Genomic DNA, 23,021 nt, shown 5'->3' on the forward strand with positions numbered 1-23,021 from the left:
ACAAATAGCTAGCCAGAGGGTTTAAAGGGAAAGTCAGTAACTGACTTGTGAATATCATCATTTTTCTGGATAGGCATATCTATCTGGCACATCCTGAGTGTGATACACATCTATAAATATATATATACACACATAGTTTTAATAGTTGGAGGCCTTTGAGAATAAAATCATATCTGCTTATAGTGAAGAGGTTTGATAATTATCCAACTGTGAAGAAAACTTTAATGATTATGATATTTCATTGATTATTTTGGCATTTTTAGAGTTTATCTTATAAATTGCTGTTTTCGCTAACTGTAGAATTTGGAGTGAGTATACAAATGTAATAGGTTGTTAAGTGAGACTTTTCCCATTGTCTCAGATTTTTGGTTAAGGCCAAGAACCGAGCATAAGAGAGTTTCAATTCCTCACATTCTAAAGGTTGCTGTGAAGACAGCCAAAATTAGGTTCAGAAACTACCTCTAGGGCCAGCTAAGAGAGGGCAGGGCTGGACCTACTGCCACCAATCTGCCCCCTTCCTCCCACTTGTCCTCCTCCTGCTCTGAATGCACCTGACTAGAATGAACGACTGGACACTTCTCTTTTTCTTTTTTAGCTCGTATATTAGAGTGAATATGATCTTTCAGGCAAATCTGGCTATTTTTGTTGCCAAAGTTGAAGATGAAGAAATTCTTGTTTGACTGGTCAGCATGTAATTATAGAAGATAAAGAGTGTCTTTCTTTTGGGGTCCTTTGCTCCTCCTATCAGAGAGACTTCAGAGAGCAGAGTTCAACTCTGCTCCTCAACTGTTCATGTTTTGAAAAGTCAAAGGGAGGGCACATTCACTACAGAATACAATATTCCCATTTCCTTGTTCTTATGCTTTTAGGCATAGCTTTTCAAAATAAAGAAATGGATGCTGTTAAGAGTTAATGGCAATATGATACTTAGATGGCATTTGCCCAGAGGACTCATGAGTTTCCAAATCCTTTGACACCTTGGCCATCCTTCCCTGAAAAATCCTCAAAGAAAGTGTGCAGGTTATATTGACCAGCAAAGCACAGTGACATCATACTGTAGCAACTGCTGGAGCTTCTCTGTCAAACTCCAAAGCTGACCAAGAGGGAACTAACCGGGATTCCATGGAAAAATCCCTGACCTATATATACCGACATGGCTTAAATGGCCTAGAAGCAAATGGCCAAAGGGTTTGTTCTGACCATTTCTCTCCTCCAGTATCTGATCCACATTCGGATCTCACCATTCTCATATGATGAAAACTCCACTCATCGGTGCCAAGGTATGAGACATAGGAGAGCTGGAGACAATCCCGCTCACTGCCTTAGTGTGCTCTCCTTGAATCCTCTTGGGTTGAAGGTAAGCCTACTGATTCAACTGCCCATTGAAAGAGAAAGAAAAGATGAAGAAAAAAAGAAAGAGAAAGGAGAGAAGAGAAAGAGGACCAAGCTTTCTCTTGGGGAGAGCAGTTCCCAATGTTAGCCTGGAAATCCAGAGAGTCCAGAAAGGCAGAGATTGAGGGGAAGTTTGCTAGCTTTGATCGTCCCTTACTGTCAATGAAACATTTTAGAAAGAAGAAAACTAGAAGGGTAAGATCATACAAGTGTGTGATTTTAACCGCTGTGAACACTCCATTGTGATCCCGTTGAGAAAACTCGAGTCTGATCATCCAGATCAGCAATGGGATGAGGGTAGGTTTAGGGAAACAGCAGAAATGAATGAAACCTAGAACTTCTCCAAGACACCAACTAGTCTACTGTGCTAATGCCAGCCTTTGAGGTAGTCATTATGGATAGTTTAAAATTCTGAGGTTTTGGATCCTCATGTTTTAGTGAAGAGCAAGCCTTAATTATACTTGCTGTGTAAAAATTTTACTGGTGGCCCTGGAATTGCTTTATCTTCTCATCTGCTGAGGCATAGTTTGTCTGTCTGGTTAATTTTGTACTTTTTAGATTTTATAGTGTCTTTTTATGTTTGGCCTTGTATCCTCAACTGGACAAAGTGTTCCTTTGAGACAGGTGCCTTGTCATTTACCTTCTGTATTTCCAGTATCCAACCCAGTGTTTAGGATTGAGTAGGTTCCTAATAAATGTTTGATGATAATGAAATTGCCTAGTTTATGGAGGATATTATTTAGGTTCACTAGGGCTTTACCAGCACACTTAAAAAAACAAACAAACAAACAAAAAAACACAACTATCTTCAAATCTCAGCTTTGTAAGTTTTTCTCATTATTCCCCTTAAAAATTGATTTAAGAATACCAGGTGCTGTAGGCATTAAAAAAAAATTGATTTAACATTTTCAATACAGCTTGATAGGCTAAATTTATTTTTTGCCTTTGCACTGTTCTTTTAGAACATATATGTGAAGAACTTATATTTGGAAGAAGATATATATGAAGAACTGCTGAGACAGGGGCCAAGTCTTTTTTTTTCCTTCACATTTCTTTTTATTTGACTTTGAAATTTGACTTATACAGAGAAAGAATCTTATAGAATAAATCCTGAACTTGTCAGTATGGATCTATTTTAATTTTTAAAATTGAAGTATAGTTGACTTACAATATTATATTAATTTCAGGTGTGCAACATAGTGATTCAGTATTTATATACATTACAAGATGATCACCATGACAGATCTAGTTACCTTCTGTCGCCAAGAAGCTCTGTCATTTGAACTAAAGTGGTGATACCCGGGGAAGAACGATAAAAAGCTCTTGCTTTGAAATGGCTCGGACCAGGTGGTCGAAATAGGAAGCTAGGACCAATCCTAAAAGGACAGGATGAATTAATTTTCTATTTTCATTATGCCCCTATCCAATGCTCTTTCTCAAAGCAAAATTATAATTATAATGAGAAATTATAAATGGGAAAAAATAATGGAAAGTGATTGTCAGTTGACATGCTAAATTATGTATATCAGCTTATTTAGTCCACACAACTACTCTATGAAAAACAGTTATTATCTGTGATTTATAAACTAGAAACCTGGGGCTCAGAGGATTTGCCTAAATCCCACTACCAGTCATGGCAGAGCTGTGATGTGAATGTACCCTAGTCTAGCCTGTAACCTGGACTACCACATTCCACTTTCTCTTGAAGAATAAAAAGTGTTTTTTGAGAAGAAAGAAGAAGAGAACCTTGGAGGATAGGGATGGCCTATGTTTCATACAACTTTTGGGAAGTTACGTAACCATCAGAAATCTGAGCTTCATAGTTTATGAAAAGTGGCAGTTGGGCCAGTTGAGGGTTTTGGATTGACACCTTTGCTGAGGTTTAGAAGTAACTGAGAGACATTTTAGGGTGAACTTTAAGACTGACATATTTTGCTTACTGTTCTGCATGATAGACATTCTCAGCTGAAAAGAATAATTCACTTGTATAAAAGAATGACCTGTGAATGGTTTATTGTCAGAAACAAATAAAATAAGTTATAATAAACCAAGACAGGATATTTTGAAGGTGGTGAAAACCTGGGATCAGGTGCAGTATTAGCTTTTTTATTTATGTATATAATTTCATTTACCTTGTCTAGAATATCTGTTTTTGTGTGTGGAGTTTTTTTTTTTTTTTTAAATAATGAATGGAGTTATTTTAACCGAGTGCTAATGTGGTGAGTGCCAGGTGAAAAATTCAATTGAAATGCTGTCACAAGATTCTTTTGTTTTACTGACAAGAGTTGTCATGTTCTCTTGATTCCCGATATATGGAGAGTGAACTGATAAATAGTTTGGAGATGAAATTGTCAGTCACCATTATCACACTCAAGTAATTATCTTTTCTGGTGTCTTGCACTGCCATGAAATTCAAGTTCTGGAGTATGGAAGGAAAGAGAAGGAAAAAAACAATATGGATGTGACTATAAATTGAAAAAGTGCTTAAGTTAGAAAAGTAAGATACCAAAGGGGCTTGAATATGGGGGGGTGGGGCAGAAATTTGCTGCTACTTCTGAGACTGAGAGGGAATGGGGCCAGGAAGAGGGTGCAGATCAGAGGTGGATATATCTTGAGGCTAATAAAGCTCAAGCTTCAGGGGCCTTTCCACAGTGGAGATTATTCCAAAACCTTGATAAGGACCACAGCAGTATATTCACACGGCCATAAGCTTTTGTAAAATTTGTGCAAGATATTTAATTGTATTGTCTCTTATCTTTTTTCACTCTGACTTCTATTCCATTACATTTCTTCTTCTTCGAGGTGGATTTGGAGTGACCCCAAACATTGTCTGAAGTCTAGCCAAGGAAATTTGAGTGTAGAACATATTTTTAGTTTAATGAAATATATTTATATGACTCACACCATCGCTTCCCATATATTTAAGTTACTACTTCCTCATCTGACGTAGGAATAGCTTCCAAGAATACTCTTATTGCCCGCTCTGCCAACCTGATTGATGTTATGACTCATGCGTATGTGGGCAAAGTGATACGAATATGTCTTAAGGTGCCTGGCATCTAAAATATGCATGTAGTGGAACAATAACAAGGTTTGAAATATATGGAGCCAGAAGGTGGTCTATGGAAAACTTTTCTAATCATTAGATGTTTAAAACTATAATTGGAGGATTTGGTTCCTATCAATATTCTTACCTGTCGGGAATAAACTTAATAATACAGTATTTAAATTAATCGTATGCTTTTTCTTTTTTTTTAATTTAATTTTTTTTGTGTGTGGAAAGTGTGTGAAAGAGAATTTGTCAGAACTCCTGTATTTGTAAGGCAAATGTGTAGTATTTCTACAAATAGTGATTATATCTACAGTAGCCATATAGAAAATAACCTTTAGAAAGGTTATATCAATTTTTTATTATTGTATAACAAACCTCCCCAAAACTTATTGGCTTAAAACAAAAATCATTATTCTCTAGCTGGCAATTTGGCTTGGCTCTTCTAAGATGGTTCATCTTCACATGGTGTTTACTGAACATGCACATAATTCTGGGATCTCAGCTGAAATGGCTAGTGCTCTTTCTTTTCTCACAAGATACTTCATCTTCTACAAAGCAGCCCAAGTTTGTTCACACTCATAGAGTGAGAGCATAAGCAAGGTCTCTTGAGGCCTAGGCTTATAATTCATACAATGTCACTTTCGTTGCATTATATTAATCAAAGCAATTCAAAGCCATGTTGGAGAAGGTCATCGAGAGAATGTGATTGCAGCTTGACTGACAAGCTGGACCCAGGCAATAAGAAGCTGCTCCCTCCCTCCTCTGCCTTTGGAATGTATGTTCTACCCATTGTCCCTACACTAGGAGCAATCTCAAGGATGCAGCCTTCAGAGAGCAATGTGTTATTGAGACCATCTGGACTGAATATGTGATTGAACTTAGTTAAGGCCTCTATATAAACTTATAAAATTCTGGCAAACAATGAAGAGATCTATTGGTCTGCAGTTGCCCAAAATAATCCTCATATGTAAGTTCCCTTGCTTATTAAATGTGCCAACTACCAGTCTAGAATGGATTGCTACTTCCTTTGGTTTCTCCTTGCCCTCTGGATAGAGACCAGTTTCAGATTTCACCTGGGAAGCTCCTGAGGTTGTGAACTGACAGTTGGTGAACCAGCCAGGAGACCAAAGACATGGGCTTTGGAAAAAAGGCATCTGCAGGGGATATCCCGAGATGACTGTTGACCTCTATCTATGTGGGGAAGCATGATCCATATGTTAGATGCATGTAAGTATGGGGGTGCCTGAAAAATGCCATCTGCTTTAATGCACTTGTTTGAAGAACTTCGCATTGTGTACTGTGGCAAAGAAGGGAAATGAATGGCTGCTACGATGGACAGTTGGTTAGGCTGGGCACTGATGTACAACGAGAGGCTGAGACTCAAGTTAGAAAGTTGGAAGAAGGGCTGAGGTTAGAGAAGGACATGCAATTGTTCACTACGCTGTTAGCGTTAGATCTGGTGACAAGGTGGGAGAGCAGGATAAGTTGGAGACCTTATCATGCCATTTTTCAAAGCTAGGAAGGTGCCAGATGCCATGGGATAAGTAAGGTTCAAGCACTTGTGACAAACCCGATTGGAATGCTAAGAGGTGGAATCCCTGGGAAAATGAGGAGAGGGTAGAGAAGGATACTGTGGTGATTGGCAATGAAATGACAAATGCCCTGTGCCATCTTACCTGTAATGCAATGGAAAACAAAAGCACAGCAACAACAACCCCAGCCAGTGGGGCAGCCCCCAATTCAGGAAATATTCATAACAAGAGTATTTACTCCTGTTGAGTTTATTGTTGTAGCTTCCAAGTTCCAATGAAAGACCAGAGAAGGTATCCAGGAGTGGTTAGTGTGGCTATGGGATATGCGGGGTAATGGGGGTATTTTTTTGATCAGGCAGGAAGCAGAGAAAATGAGCAACATCACCACACAGCCTGCCCTCCAGCAGCACGTGCAGAGCATTTGGAGGAGGATAGAGGGTTCAAGGCACTCACTCCCTTATATAAATTAGATTATTCTAGTCTGCAGCGAGGCTTGGCCCAATAAGGGGGGTCTCCCTGGGCACGCAGGATTCTGGAAACCTGTAGAGGAGGTACAACAAATTCTTAGGGAGTTGGGAATGAGACAGGCAATCTACAATCCTGTCTTTTAAGGCCCTGATCAGGACACATTCACTGCAGGAATGAAATCCAAGATACTTCAGTCCTCCTCCACCGCCTAGTATGGGAGACTGATATCCATGCTGAGCCTAGTCATGGGACAAGACATTTATGATATCGGGCAAACTATTGCTGATCTGGGGATAACTGACAGATTCTGGTAATGGGTATGGGCTGTGAGAAAGACCCCAGACAGAGATAGAACTTGGAAAGCCAAAGGGCTATTTACTGCTATTACAGCAGTAAAAGGACCCGTAAAGGTAACCTGGAATAAATGTGGTTTGACCTCATTGCTGCTGAAATCCCACCTGCAAAGAGAGACCACCAACCCAACATTGTGTTGGTCAGACTGTGGGAAACCTTAAAACCTGAACAATTCAGACCTGCCCCACTTGACCTTACCATTTCTGTTGCTCCACCTGCTCCAACAGAAGTCTCAGGGATATAGTCCTATTTGGGGTGGGTGTCTCCATGTACTGAATCAGTTTCAGATGTCACCCTGGAAGCCTCTGAGGTTATGACCAGCCTAGATTCAAGGAGTGAGGAAGTGTGTTGTTGCAAAGGATTTGTGGTCACTATTTTTTTTTTTTTGGCAAGGCAATCCTTGGTTGACTTCACAGATTACAAGGACCTTGTTAGTTTACAATTGCTCTATTTTTTTTTTTTATGCCTACAGCACCTGGTCTTCCTAGGTAGTCTCTCATCCAAGTACTAACCAGGCCCGACTCTGCTTAGCTTCCGAGATTAGACGGGATTGGGTTTGTTCAGGGTAGCATGGCCGTAGACCACTTTCTGTAATCTGCTATATAGAATTTTTTAATTTGACAAAAATGTTAAGCATTTGCATAACAATACTAAGTTGTGAGTCTGAAAGAAATCACTAAACTATCAATAATAAAAGTATTATGTCAACTATGCTAGAGGCAAAGCTGAACTATCATTCTTTTCTCTCTGTATAAAATGCTAAGAAAATTGTTATATGGAGAAGCAATCAAAGAATATGGAGCCAAAAATATGGTGGGATTGGAGAGAAGGATCAACAAAATGTGTCTTCAAGATCCAGCTGAATTTCCATTTGGTTTATATAACCCAGATGTCAGCACCATGCTTTGGAGCTCATAAACCCTGGGTTTGGATAAATTCACATTACTTAACAGTTGAGAGATTTTGGAAAATTTACCTATTTCTTTGAGAATCATATTTTCATCTGAGAAAAGGAGTAACACCTATTTTTTTGCATTTTTTTGGTGAATATTAGTTATTAAATAATGTATTAAAATGCATACTACTATTCTGATATGTAGTTGGCAGAGATACATTTTTATTGAACATGCCTACTATGCCCCAAGTTCTGTTCTAGGAACTAGGGTTATAATGATGAACAAGACAAAATTCACACATTCCTATACTCAAGAAGGTTCCATTCTCCTGAGGAGTTTATATATATAGTAAGAAAGTTATTCGTAAGGAGCTTATAGTCCAGGCTTCAACAAATTTTAGTTCCCTTTCTTAGTTAGCATAAAGACATGAATAAAATTATGAGGAAAAATACTTGGAGCAATAGTCTATGGAGATTTTGTACATTTCCTATTTAAAAGTGCATTAATTGATCAAAAAGAGTTTAAGGAGAGAAGATGCTGGGAGTTCACATATAATGAACTTGCCCCAATCATAAATGGAGGCTAAATTATTTAGTATTACTCTAATCCAGTTAGCTAGGAAAATTGGATCTTTCTTCGTCACATTTAAAATAAAAATTCTTATCAAAGGCAAGCTGTTCCCTTGTTTCTTTAGTATCCTAGAGAATTAAAAGAAAATCTAATTTAGGAAAGCTTTTCTGTCTTTAAAAAAATTCAATATGTTGAAAAGGCAACATTAAGAATGCATTCCCTATCTGAATCACAATTATATTGAAAATATCAAATATTGAGTTTATATGCATTTTCTTTTACTATCTGTAGAAATAACATTACAATATGCATTAAGCCTATTAATTTATTTTTCTCCTAGAGATGAATAAATTATCCTTATGTAGTTGACTGGCTGGAAGGGGGGAAAAACCCTCAATTTTTTATTGAAATTATACTTTCAAGAGAGAGCTCATTTTAAATGTTGTTTCTCTTTAAACTTTGGCAATTGGTTATGTACTTGTGATTAAATACAGTTTCTGAAAATACTAGGAATACTAGGAAAACAGATAAACCTCTCATTTTATTTTGAACTTAGCTATAAAACCTATTAATGTTCTAAGGTTTTAAAAATTATATTTCCTTGAGTTTTACGACATGGATTAAAAGTGATAAAGGGCACAGTTATTTTGTCTACTCATATCTGGGAGGACATAGCTTGTTGGTTTATTGACTGATATCAGGTATTAAAAAATATAACTTATAATTAGAAAAACCCATTCTCAAAAGGTGTCTCTCTTTAACAGTAATTAGGTATTTTTGCTTATTTCACATATAGTCCAAATTTGATTGTGTATTGGACTTAAATTTGTGTTTTCATTTTAAAAACATATCCTCTTCTGTCTTTTCTGTACAGAATATGGTTTAATATTTCAGCTAAGCCATACTCTAAATTCCCCTTTCTATTATTTTTCCTACATTTTCCTTTACCAAAAAAAAATTTTTTTTCTCCCTTTACTATTCTTAAATCATTAAGAGCTGATTCTCTCTTGCTCTGGAGTTAGATTTTTGAAAGAGAATTTGAACAAAGGTAAGCATGTTTGGCTTCACTTCTCTAAACTAAGACTAAACTGTTTTAAAATAGTTACTACTATTATAGAATTGATCTTTTTCTTTCTCCCTCTACCTTAAACCAAATACCTTTTCAGTCAGGCATTATGAGGAAGGTTGTGCATTCTTTGTATCCACACTACATTTTCTCTAAACAGTTGAGACATGCGAATAATAGATGGGTTACATCTCTGGACTTGAATCACCCCAGTTAGGCTGATTGATCTATCTATTTAACTTTCAGTCAAATCCTTTTTATATAACATATTTTTTCTATAAAGTGAATATTGCACAAACAGTACAGACTATTAAAAAATACATTGAACTTCATCAAAATAAAAAAATAAATACTTTTGCTCATTGGAATCCATCATTAAGAAAATGAAGAGACAATTCATGTATATTTGACAAAGGTCTTGCATCCAGAATATATAAAGAGCTCTTACATCTCAATAATAAGAAGACAATCAAATTAAAAAATGGGAAAAATTTTTGATTAGATACTTCACAAAAAATATACAAATGACATCTTAGTCAGTCATCAGTCTAATGCAAATTAAAATCACAATGAGATACTTACTACATAAAATGCAAATGATCAATAATACTAAGTGGTGATGAGGAAGTGGAGCAACTGGAGCTTTCCTACATTGCTACCGGCAATACAAAATGACAGAGCCATTTTGAAAAAACAGTTTAGCAATTTTTATAAAATTAAATATATATGTATCATAAAGCAATTTCTTATAAAATGAAATATATATGTATCATAAGAAATTCCATTCCTCGTTATTTATTCAAAAGAAATAAAAATGCGATCAAATGTTCTTAGCCACTTTATTCATAAAATCAAAAAAGAAAAAAAAGAAAACAACCAAATGTATATTAGCTGCTGAATAGATAAACAAATTGTGCTATATCCATACAATGAAATCTTACTCAGCAATAGAAAGGAAAGAACTATTGATACACACAATAACAAGAATCTATCTTAAAAATATCACACCAAGTGAAAGAAATCAGTCACAAAAAACATACTGTATGATCTCATATATGTCATTTTTTAAAAAGTCTAAACTATAGCAACAGAAAGCAGATCAGAGATAAAATTAGGATGGGCAAGGGAATTTGTTTCAAAAAAGTATTAGGAAACTTTTGGAGAAATGGAAATATTTTATATCTTGAGTTTGGTGTTGGTTACACACTTTTATACATTTGCTAAACTTCATTGGACTGTACTTTTAAAATAAGTTAGTTTTATTTATATAAGTTATGCTTCAATAAAGCTGTTAAAAGAATGCTTATTTATCATAATTAAGAAAATATAGACAGCTATAAATGTAGGAAGCCATAAAAACAAATGAAAAATTTTTTTCTCATCATGTAACATAACTACTACTAATACTTTTAGTAAATTTTTACTTGAATGCTACAGAAAATGCAAAATCATAGTTATACAACTCAATGAATTTTCACAAAGTGAATACACCCATACAACTATGACAGAATAATGAGATTGAACATTATTTAGCACTCCAGAAGCAAGTCTCCTTCTAAGGAGTAACCCCTCTAGTCAGTAATACCAGAGGTTAGTTTTGTCTGTTTTTTGATATTTATATATATGGAATTATTTACTTTATGTCTAATTCCTTTAGCTCAAAAATACCTTTGCAAGGTTCAGCCATATTGCATGTAGTTGTAGTTCATTCACTGTTATTGTTTTATAGATTTACATTATGTGAATATGCCAGAATTTATCCATTCTATAGTATATAATCATTGAGTTATTTCCAGCATTGAGTTATTAAGACTAGAACAAGAATATGAACATTCTTGTGTATGCTTTTTGATGAACAGAATGTATACCTATTAGTTATATATCTAGAAATGGGATTGCTGGGTTTTAAAATATGTATATATGTTATTTTAGCAGACACTTTCAAATGATTTATCAATGTGGCTATACTAATTATACTCTCAGTAGCAGTATATGAGCATTCCAGTTGATCCACATATTAATATTTGGATTTGTAATTTCACAGAATTATAGAGCAATATATTAGTTTATTTTTTTAATTTTTATAACTTTTAATAAAATTGGTCTCATATGGTATATAGATATTTGACTACTGCTGCTCTTTGAATTATTTTTACTTAACATTATAACATGACCATGTTATAAATATTTTCTAAAGGTGATTATTAATGGCTGCATAATATTTTATCATAAGATTTTTACCATCCCTTGCAGCTATTGTTTCCTGTCATTGCCTGGAAAACAGCATACAACTTAGTTTCCCTAAAGTATACAACAGTGATAAGTCATATCTATGTCATAGGCTAACTGTGAAAATAACCTAAGCAGTGCTTTACATAATACATATTATGTAGTAGATGTTCAACTAATTAGTTTCTTCACCCTTCCAGCACTATATTCATTTTCCCTACTGGAGGAGAATAGTTCAAATGTAGTAAGTATATCTCCTTAAAATTTTTTAATTAGAGCTTTATAATTTCTATGTATAGATCCTGTACATATTTTGTTAGATTTATAATAAAATATATCATTTTGGAAGATGTTATTATAAATTTATTGTGTTTTTAATTTAAAATTTCAATTGTTCTTTGCTGGTATGTAGGAAACAATTAATTTTTGTACATTAATTTTGTATTCTGCAACTTTGCTATAATAACTACTTATCAGTTCCAGGAAGATTTTTTTGTTTGTTTTCTTTTGTTGTTGTTGATTCTTTGTGATTTTCAACATAGATCACTATGTTATCTGTGAACAAAGACAGTTTTATTTCTTCTTTTCCAATCTGTACAACTTTTTTTTTTTTTATCTTGTGGCACTAGCTGGATCTTCAAGTATGATGTTGACAGAAATGGTGAGAGGGGACAGAAAGTGCTCCTAAAACCTTTGGTCACCAAGAAGGTAGTTCATGTGGAGGAGAGCAAAATCAAGAAACTACTAAAACCAAGTGGAATAGTGTGAAAGAGTTGTCTAATTTTGTAGATTGTTATCATCAGCTCTTGAAGACCTTTTACTAAAATAGATTGTGAGAGTAACTAATTTAGGGGCCTTGTCTTTGGTTTGGGATGCTGCAGGGTGAAAGAGCAAGTTTAGGTTGATATAGCTCACTATTGAACAATCACAGATGGCTATATATAATCCAGACATGCAGGAGATTATTCTCCAGGGAACAGATAGCCTGGTGAACTAGGTAAAAGCTATTTAAGGTCTGTTTACACTGAGAAAGGTGACTGCCCAATTCCTCCTATAAATGTCAAGTTGAATGTCCCAGATGAAACAGCTGTTGTGCTTCATATGCAAGCCATGGTGGACTGGCTTTATGATGAACAGGATATTCACCCACTAAATATGCCTCTTACCCAGGTTACAGTTAATGCCATAAGGAAGGGGGGGGGCTTTATTATGGGTACCCCATATATCTTTATTGTTGCAAAATCAAGCAACAGTCCAAAAAGCTTTATAGAATTTTCTGTCTCAGCTTCCTCTAATGGGTCTTACAGGTAGTAATAAAAACATTAGCTTAACAAAAGAATGCAGGGAAGGAAAAGTGAGAGTCAAGAAACTCCTCTCAGCAAAGTGGAAATTTTTAAACCATTATTAAGAAAAGGGCTAAATAAAGCAAATATTTATAGGAGTGAAACAAAGAAGAAAAGTGCAAAGATAATCACAAGACTCATCCCAGCAGAGCGGAAGTTTTTAGATGGTTATTAAGAATGTGTTGAATAAAATGGATATTGATGGCGCTAAAAGATAAACTGAGACACATTAAAATTTTTGAGTTTACAAGAGCAAAAATCTATTTGAATCAGGCAGCACCAAACCAGAAATGGTTAGGAGCACTTCACTGACAGGAGCTAGGGGAAAGAGTTTTATAGAGAAGATGCAGAAGCAAAGCAAGGAAATTATTTGTTTGGTTATAGCTTAGTGGTTGCCTTGTTTAGGAGAGCCTAATTGGTCGTATGTGATTGATTGTCAGGGTTTAATTTCTTAACCTTGAGGTATTAAGTTTTGGTTTGCTTAGACTACTAAGGCATTATAAACTACCTCAGCCTAATGGCCTCCTTGCTTAATTATTTTAAAAATGTGATTAAAAAGAAGATTGAAAAGAAGGTCTTTATAATACTTTTAAAGTTAAGTAGGCCAAAGGGATCCCCCGCTCTCAGCTGGTCCCCTAACATTAAAAGGTCCTAAATAAGTCTCTCAATTTGCCTCAGTTAGGAGAAATTTAAAAAACCAGGAGGCAAATATTGTAATGAAAAAACCTGATCTGCAATCCACTGAGGTAATAAGCTGACAACTTAATCAAAATAAAGATTGACAAAAGGCGAGAGTCCATTGGCTCTACTCTTTCTGAGAATTCAAAGCCTTTTTGTGCATGAGTAGATACAATGGTCAGGGAATGGAGAAGAGAAGTTTCTGGGACTCTGATATAAGAGCTACATACACTGTGGTACCAAAACCCGTTGGTGAAGCCATGACTTGGGCTATAATTACATTGAGAAAACGTAAAAATGTAAGGGTTAACAGGATTGTGAAAATTGGAATGTTTAAACAGGCTTTAAGTAAAGAAGTTGTGTCTCCTTTATCTGAATGTTTTATGGCAATAGATATCATGTCTTGCTGGAGAACACTTCTCCTACCTTGTGTTGTAAGACAAGAATCAGTTGATGGAATCCTAATGGAGGCTATAGTTAGGGATGTAAGGGTTGATGAATCAAGGTAAAAGTTCATAGAAGAATTGGTATGTTTGAATAGGCTTTATGAGAAGTGGTTGCATTTATTTTACCTGATTGTGTTTTGGAGATGGACATTATATCTGACTAAGGAATGTTTCCCTTACTTAGTATTGTAAAATAGAAGACATGTAAATCTGTCTTTCAAGCAATATCAATTAGACATGCTAAATGAGAATCAGTAAGATTGCATGAGCCCACAGTATAGAATAAAAGCTGGAGTGCTGATAGGGACAAATTCTCTGTGTGATAGCCCTTTGTAGAGAATACACGAAGGCTAATGAGAAAAACTTGCGTACCTTCTCGCAATGACTACTGGGACTTTGGACTAGGGAATTTCCATTTGAGGAGCAATCACTAGCTTGCTGTGGGCCATTAATTAAAACTACCACTATGACTAAAAGACATAAAATAATCTTTAAACCTAAAATACTCATGATGTTGGAGAAACACTCTAATGGGGATTGCAGCTCCAAGAAGATTTCCATAATAAAATGGAAATGGTTTACACAAAATCATATTACCCTTGGGAACAGAACGGGGAGATATTCACAAGCAGAGAGCCTCTTTTCCCTTAGGAATATCTCTCTGAAGAGCTGCTGGATTCTGTTGTCACTTGGTCAGTGTCTTATAAAACAGCTTTTGACTGGCCAATAAAAAATTGCTTGGTTTGCGGATGGCAATTCCGAGGTGAACAGAAAACATCTGGTTTGAAAGGCTGCCACTCTGATCAAAGAAGGTAAAAGCAGATGAGCTTGGTGGGTGGAATTGTATGCTGTTTTCCTAGCAGCGACAGAGGATTAGACAGTGGCAAAAGTCCCTATGTTTGCGTTTTTACTGACTCCTGGGTAGTGGCCAATGGCCTGGCCATATGATCAGACAGAAGGGCAATGGAAATCTGACCTATTAAAGGGATGCGCATATGGGTCACACCCCTATGGAAATGATAATTTGAGGGGAGCATTAAAATAAGACAGGCTGATGTTCATCAGAACTCCCTTTTAGGCTCAGAAGGTGATTAGAATCAACAAGCAGACATACCCATGTGCTCACTTAAGATGGCGACCCGAGTCCATGAAATGAGTGGATATGGGGCTACTGTAACAATGCAGAGATGGGCTGAATCTAGACATATTCCTCTTGTACCCTTTGAGGCACAAAATGCCAGTAAGAACTGTTCTGTTTGCCAGTAAAAGAGACAGAGACTGTAGATGGCTTTGTGGAAGATTCTATGGGAGGAAGGCCCTGAACATAGCTGGTAAGTCAGACTGATGGTGATAGCCCTACAGGGCTACAAATGGGTTTTGACAGGAATAGATACTGACTCTGGATTGGGCTTTGCTTAGCGGGTGGTAGATGCAAATGCTCAGAATGCTATAAAAGAATTGGAAGACACTACACCAATTTGGACCTCTGAGTCATATTTCTTCAGGCCAAAGAACATACTATATAGTTTAAAATGTTCAACAGTGGGCAGAGATATTCTCCTCAGAGGAGTAGATTGATAGATAATGAGAATGGTCAATTCAAACATGGGTTGTCTAAAACGGGACCGATATATAGTCATGAAGTGCTGGCTTACACACCTTCACAAGTGTGTGCTCACACTCAAGAGGAGTGGGGCTAAAGAAGTGCCCTTACTCGACAGATCCCTCTTTTTTTCCGATGAACCTGGGGAAGAGTGAGTGGAGGAGGATACCTTGCGTGATTATGCGATTCTTGTCAAGTGAGGAGGATACTGGTATAACAACTATACATTTTCTTTCTTCCTCACATTATCTCAATTTTGTGTTTTTCCCCACTCAGTGCAGTGGTCACATGAACAGGGCTTCAATTACAAATACAGGAAACAGGGATGAGTCCTAAGCAAAACACCGTAACTACGTTTTTAAACCTTGATGTCAGAATTCCTAAGGGCCAGATAGAGTGGGTTGTGCCTTCACCCTATCTGGCAAAATTGGGGTTAACAGTGAATGTGGCTATATTGCCTAGTGGTAAAAATAACCTACTAGTTCTGCACCTGTCTAACTTTCCCTGCGTGATAGGAGTGAACTGAGGGGGAGCTACTTGTTAGACTAGTATCGCTGCTTACAGTCAAACCAGCACAATGGCCAAAACTATTGTTCTTTTCAAAGAGTTTGAGTATAAATGAAGAGAAGGAAGAATAATAGCTGAGGGTAAAGAAGTGAATAAATGGATTATTTAACTAGGCAAATCCAATATTACATTAACAATTTAAAAGAGGTTCAGAGAAAGAAATGATATTGTCTTTTAGCTCAGTTATACCAAATGCCTGAAAGGGTGAAGTCAAGCATCTGGTATAATCGACAGCTCCTGCTTTTGGAACCTGACAAGATTGAATAGAAACCTGAAAATTTGAATTGCCTTGCCTTGGGAGAAATTTTCATATAATATGATGATGGCCTGGATTAATTATCAAAGACTAAATGGAATTCCAGTTACGTGCCATTATCTTTGGGTTTTATGAACCTTTTGCTATAAGGGGTCCATGATTACCAGGGCTGGACTGTGACATAATAAGAAATCTACGTCTGGTCTCTGCCCTTGTTCTCACGCAAATCTCCTAAGACTCTTGGAATCTCTAGAATAATGAGAATGTCTTTTTGTATGCTAATAGAATGACTGGTAGCTAGGGGCCCGTAGGCAGCCTTAGGATGGGGGCCGGTTGCCAGAAAGATCAAGACATAATTAGGAGGTTGAAACTTTCAGCCCTCCCCTAATTCTCCAGAGATGGAAGAGGCACTGGAAATTGAGTTGATAATCAATCAAACGTACGTGATGAACCTCCATAAAAAACCCTAACTGAAGAGGTTGGGAGAGCTTCTAGGTTGGTGAACATATCATATGCTGGGAAGATGGCACACTTCAACTCCATGAAGACAGAGCTCCTGCATTCAGGACTCTTCCAGACCTTGTCCTATGTACTTCTTCATCTGGCTGTTTGTATCCCTTATCATATTCTTTATTATATAGAGTAAACTGGTAAACATAGGTAAGTGTTTTCCTGAATTCTGTGAACCATTCTAGGAAATTATTGAACCCGAGGAAGGGGTCATGGAAACCCCTTGAAACCCCGTGGTGGAAAGGCCAAGGGAGCTCTCTGGAGTCTCTTTGATAAAGGCACAAATACCATTTACGAAGGCTTTGCTCATGACCTAATCACCTCCCAAAGGCCCCATCTTCAAAAGTGATGCTCCTCCCTTTTGAAACCAAAGAGGTAGCCCTGATGATCTCTGAATCTCCTTCAGGTTCATTCTTCCCATGTCTTTAAGAATAGTGTGTGTTCACAGCAGAATAACTTTATGGTTCTGTCCTATAAAATCTAAGTCCAAACACTTTCCTCGTTCCTTCCCGTCTCATTCCCCAGCCAGTTTTCCTATTGGAGTGGCTGATTAAGTTCATGGTTCACATGCATACTAATCTTATTAAATGCTCATGGTCATTTAGTGTTTTTCCAATACTTTCTGATTTTTTTGTGATATGGATAGGCTGATAAATGTTCAAATCTTTAATTTCTAGTTCCTTTTCGGTCAATTGTCCCATCTTCAGATCATTTCTCACTTTTCACATTTCACTATGAGCATTCAGGAAGAAACTGCACCACTCCTTTAACTTTTTGCTTAGAAATTTCTTCAGCTAAATGTCCAATTTAATAACATGTAAGTTTAACCTTCCACAAAACACTAGAACATGAACACAATTCAGCGAAATTCTTTGCCACTGTATAAAAAGTATCATTTTCCCTCCACTGACCAATCACGTGTTCCCATTTCCATCTGAGACCTCAGAATGGCCTTTGCCATCTGTATTTCTACCAATATTCTGTTCATGGTGACTTGGGTGTTCTCTAAGACAATCAAGACTTTCTTTACAGTTCTCCTCTTTTCTTTCTGAACCTTCACCAGAATCACCATTCATGATAATGTAGGCTTTTTTCTAGCACATACCTCCAAATTCTTCTAGCCTTTGCTTATTACTCAGTTCCAAAGCCACTTCCACATTTTTAGATATTTGTTACAGCAGCATTCTCACTTCTTGGTATCAATTTCTCTGACAATTACAACCCTATGTGGCTATTAGCTTAACTATTAGGTCCAAGATTTGAGAATACCCATCTTAACATGACTTATCTATTTGTTTCAGGACATTCTTATATAGGAAGATATAACTGGTAAACTAGTAGGTAACTTCACTGTTTTCATAAGGTAATTCCTAACTTGTCCAAGAAAGTCATCCTTTCACCTGGGCAGAAACTTATACAAGAACATACTTATGAAGATTTGCTTCAGAACTCTTATCTCGCTGTCTGTCAATCATAGACTATTATTAATTTGCCCAATCCTAATCAGTTCCTCACCTTAAAAGATTTTCCCATTTGAACCTAGACCTTAAAATCTTCTATCTATTTACTGTCTGTCTGTCAGTCTGTCTGTCTGTCTGTCTGTCTATCTATCTATCTATCATCTATCAATCATCTATCTTTCTCATCTCTCTATCTTCTGACCTCTCCCTTCTGAGAACTATTAAGATTTTTGGGATTAGTCTGTCCCTTGTTGCGGAAGTTAAGTTAATCAACTTTGCTTGATCTACAAGTTATTCTGATGATCTTGGACTCCTTGTAGTATTAGCATGTCTGAGGCAAGTATAATGATTAGAATCTCCTGTAATCCTTAAAACACTGAATTCTCCTAAAAAATTAAACTAGATAGAAAAGACACACAGAATTTTTCTTTGGGCCTCATTGCCTGCCTCTATCTGGCCAGATCCTTATTCAATCAATTCCCACTATAACAAACCATTAATTCTCACACATTCCTATGAATTAAGAATATTCTTATCTCAGCTCTACAGGTGGGGAACTTGGGACAGAGGCTAATTGACTTGCTCAAAGTTACTATGTGAACCAATAGCCTGGATGAGATATTACCCAAGTCTCTTGACTCTCAGGCCCATGCTCCATGCACCAGATGTGCTCTGCTGTCATTCTGTCTGCCATCAACAAGCTACTGACCTTGTGTTCCTCTTATTTGTCAGAGTCTATCATATGTGCTAATATTATTTCTGTAGTTCATACCTAAATTACTTTTCTGCCTGGCCAACTTTGCAGTGTTACAGCATTTTTAGAGTAAGGCAAAAATACTGTAAAATATATATTTTTAAAATGATATAAGATATAGAAGTTGGAGAATTCTTAAAATACACTGAGTCTTACAATATAAAGGCTCATGGTAATAGAAAAAATTCAAATAGTTTTCAAAATTGAGCTTTTCTTATAGGTAAGATCTATGTAGCCAACCACACACTGTATGCTTCAAAAGGAAGATGGGTAAACTAATGCTGTTTTGTAGCACCCAGGACAGCTAACAAATCATAAGCTATACTGTAAATATAGTGCTCCTTATGTAAACTCAATTTAGGCAGGACATCCTTGAATTATAACTTTCTATCTATCTCCATCTTGGCAATTTGTCTTCAAAAATGTCATAAATTGAAATGGTTTGTCTTTCAATGGATTCCACTTCCTTTTGTTTTATATCTCCTTTCTTCATTCATTAGACTCATATTTACTGTAAAGCTGCCTCCTTGATTTGTTTCTTCGAAGTCCAAACCTGATCAAATAGACTGTTAGTAAGGTCTACTGAGGGCTCGATCATTCCCACTTCCCTCAGAAAGCATGAAGAGTTAATAAATCTCACTTTAAAGAAGTTTCTGAAGCTTTGTGAGGGGTGATTTAGAAAGAGCTTTCAGGGAGCAAGAAGTGAATTTACTCACCTAGAAAGAGAAGTTCCTAAGAATCCTGAGTAACTGCTCCCAGCTAAAAGCCCATGGTGGCCTCTTTACCCAGAACTTAATTAGGACATGATCATATGACTAATTGCAGAACTCCTGAAATCTCAAAAGCTTGACAGCTAGTATTTTAAAGGAGAAGGTCAATTTTTCCTCAGGCTTTTTGCTCAGCATTGCATGAACGACTTTTGTTTTAAAACATTTTTACTGTTTATTTAGAGAAGATAGATAAAATTCTTGGACTATATATATATATATGAATCAGAGATAATCTCTGGATGAAAGGATTTAGATGGTAGATGTAGGAATAGGGGATAGAAAAGAATTGGTCTTGAAAATAAAGCCACAGAAAGGATAGTAATACTAGGCACCAAGTAAGAAAAAGTAAACAAAGTGTCTGTGTTGATCCAGGCACCCAGGTGCCTTGTAGGGATATAAAGGTAATGAAGAAAGAGTCCCTGCCTGGATCTAGCCCAAAGGGGAATACAATTATACAAACAGGCCACTATAAGAACAGCTAAGTATAGAAACAGGATTCAGTTAAGCTAAGAAGAACATCCTAGAGAATATAATATCTGAGCATATTTTTAATAACTCGCTTCTGATATTTAAAATGTATATTAGTTTGCTAGGACTGCCGTAACAAAATACCACAGACTGAGTAGCTTAAACAACAGAAATTTTGCATACTTCTGGAGCCTAGATTTCCAAGATCAAGGTATGTCAGGTTTGGTTTTCTTTAGAGGCCTCCTTCCTTGACTTGGAGTTGGCTGGCTACTTGCCGTGTCCTCACATGGGTTTTCCTCAATGTGCTCTCATCCCTCGTGTTTCTATGTGTCCAAATTCCCTCTTCTTATAAGGCTACTAATCAGATTGAATTATGGTCTGCCCATATGACCTCACTTAACCTTAATTACCTCTTAAAGACTCTTTCCAAGAATGGTCACATTCTGGGGTACTGAGGGTTAGAGTATTGACATAGGAATTTTGAGGGAACACAGTTCAGTCTATAACAAAATGTTACAGATCTCCGAAAGAGAGCATAGGCTTTTCCTTTCCATCTTATTTTTTTTTATTTTTAATTGAGAAGCAATGAAGCCAGTCCACTTGAATTCAGTCTCCACTGTGCCATTTACTAGGTGCGTAACTGAAGGCAAGTTGCTTGACTTCTCTCCATCTTAGCTTCCTTGTTATAGAGATGTTAATAACTACCTACTGGGTTGCTGTGAAGTTTAAATGGATATATATATAACATAACTGAGTAGTGCCTGGCATATAATAAACACTCAATAATGCAATGTATAAAGGATAGTAATAATTTCTGGGCATACAATTGTACAATATGATATTTATAGATACTAATGCTCATAAATAAAGATTTGTGTTTTTTGGAATGTATCCTATTTTTCATGAAATGTCGTAATCAGAAAGAAAGATGTATAAGTTTAAGGTAACTTTCCCAGCAACAATTATGTCACTTACTATTCACATATTCACATATGGCATACATCTGTCTGTTTATCTGTGTGTCTAAAATAATCCCCGTGAAATTTCAGATACATAATATTGTTAATAACAAAAAAAAAATCCATGTCTCTTTTTCATTTGTGTGGGTGATAATTCACATTTTAGTTTGTTTGCTGTGCTAAATTTATCTTTTATCTAGTCTTGGGCATATTTCTGGTGTATGTGTTAGCGCTTTTATTTGTTCTTTATAAAGATATTACCATCATTTCCTTGCTGTGTTCACAAATTCTACATCATAAGCAACTAGGAAAACTTTTTAAAAATAATAATTATTATGTGTTGTGCTTTTATAGACAGCACTTTTCACCAATAACGATGACCTTCTAATAGTCAAATCAAATGAACTGTTTTCAGTTATCGACCAACTTAATCAAAGTGATGTCTCTGCAGCACTTTGTCCTTTTTATTAATACCGCCTAGCATTTGCTCTCTGCCTGGCCCTACTCTAATCACTTTCCACATATGACATCATTTAGTTCTTACTACAGCTCTATAAAATGGATGCTTTATCTTCATTTTGCAGATTGGGAAACTAAGGTACGAGAAGATTAAGTTATTCACTCTTCACACAGTGAGTAAGTTGTGGAGCCGTCGATCAGGCCAGGTGGTCATGGCTGGATTTTCATTCTGGACACTTTGTCCTCTTTTGACTTAGACCATGCTTCTTGTTTCCCATCTTTTTGGCCACTTGTTTTTAATATCCTTTATTAGATCTTCCTTCTTAGATGGGATGGTTCTTGAACATTGGCATTTCCCAGGGTTCTATTTTCTCCCTTTAAACTCTCTCACCCATTTTTAGGACTCATCTATAATTAAAATAGAAATGAATCTTACCTCTATATCTCCAGAGCCACCTTTTCCTGGAATTGAATACATGTTTATAACCATCCACCACGTACCTCTAACTTGGATGCTGAGCACACACAGCATTGAACTCTCCCTTTGCCTCACTATCTCCAAATTGCTCCTTCTTCAGTTCCAATCTCTACACCTAGTAGTAGACACTACAGTTTCCCTTATTTCAAGTGTATAATCTGGCACTAAGTTCTACTGATTTTAGCCCCATGTGGCTCTCTTCTCTTATTCTTGATGTCTAATCTTACTAACATTGCTTTAATTTAGCATTTGTAGGTAGGTGTTAATTTTCTATTATCTTATCATCCGTTAATGATTTTTCACTCACCTAAGGTTTCAACGTTGTGCAGTTAGCTTATACTCACATTCTCTGCAGCTCGAGATGTTTCTATCCTTTCATTAGCATTATTTCCCCAATATCCTTGGTCTGGCCAGGTTTTTATTTCTTCAGCAAGCTTTCTGCCTTCTATTTGCTAGAAAGGAATCCAGTTTCTATTTCATCTCAGTAATGTCCTTCTGCAGAACAGGATACTTTCAGGATCAAGCCTTTTCCAGAGTTTTTAAAAATAGATGAGTTTCCCACCCCCACTCCCCTACCCCCCGCCTCTCACTTTGCTGTTACCAATGCATAAACGGAATGCAAAGAAATAGTCTTTTAAGAAAAATCTGGTATATTTTTTGGAGGGGCTAGTTCCCTGATCCATAGAATCTCTTTGGGGGGAGAATATTAAA

At 36.4% G+C, this 23,021-nt stretch overlaps 1 pseudogene; it reads right to left on the bottom strand.

Moving 5' to 3' along the window:
- Window positions 1-7,261: 7,261 nt before the first annotated feature.
- On the bottom strand, window positions 7,262-7,380 carry LOC120583441 (uncharacterized; annotated as a pseudogene).
- Between the last annotated feature and the right edge of the window lie 15,641 nt (window positions 7,381-23,021).

Source organism: Pteropus medius, unplaced genomic scaffold (assembly GCF_902729225.1).
Source record: "Pteropus medius unplaced genomic scaffold, Ma_sr-lr_union100, whole genome shotgun sequence".
NCBI classification, from domain to species: Eukaryota; Metazoa; Chordata; class Mammalia; order Chiroptera; family Pteropodidae; genus Pteropus; species Pteropus medius.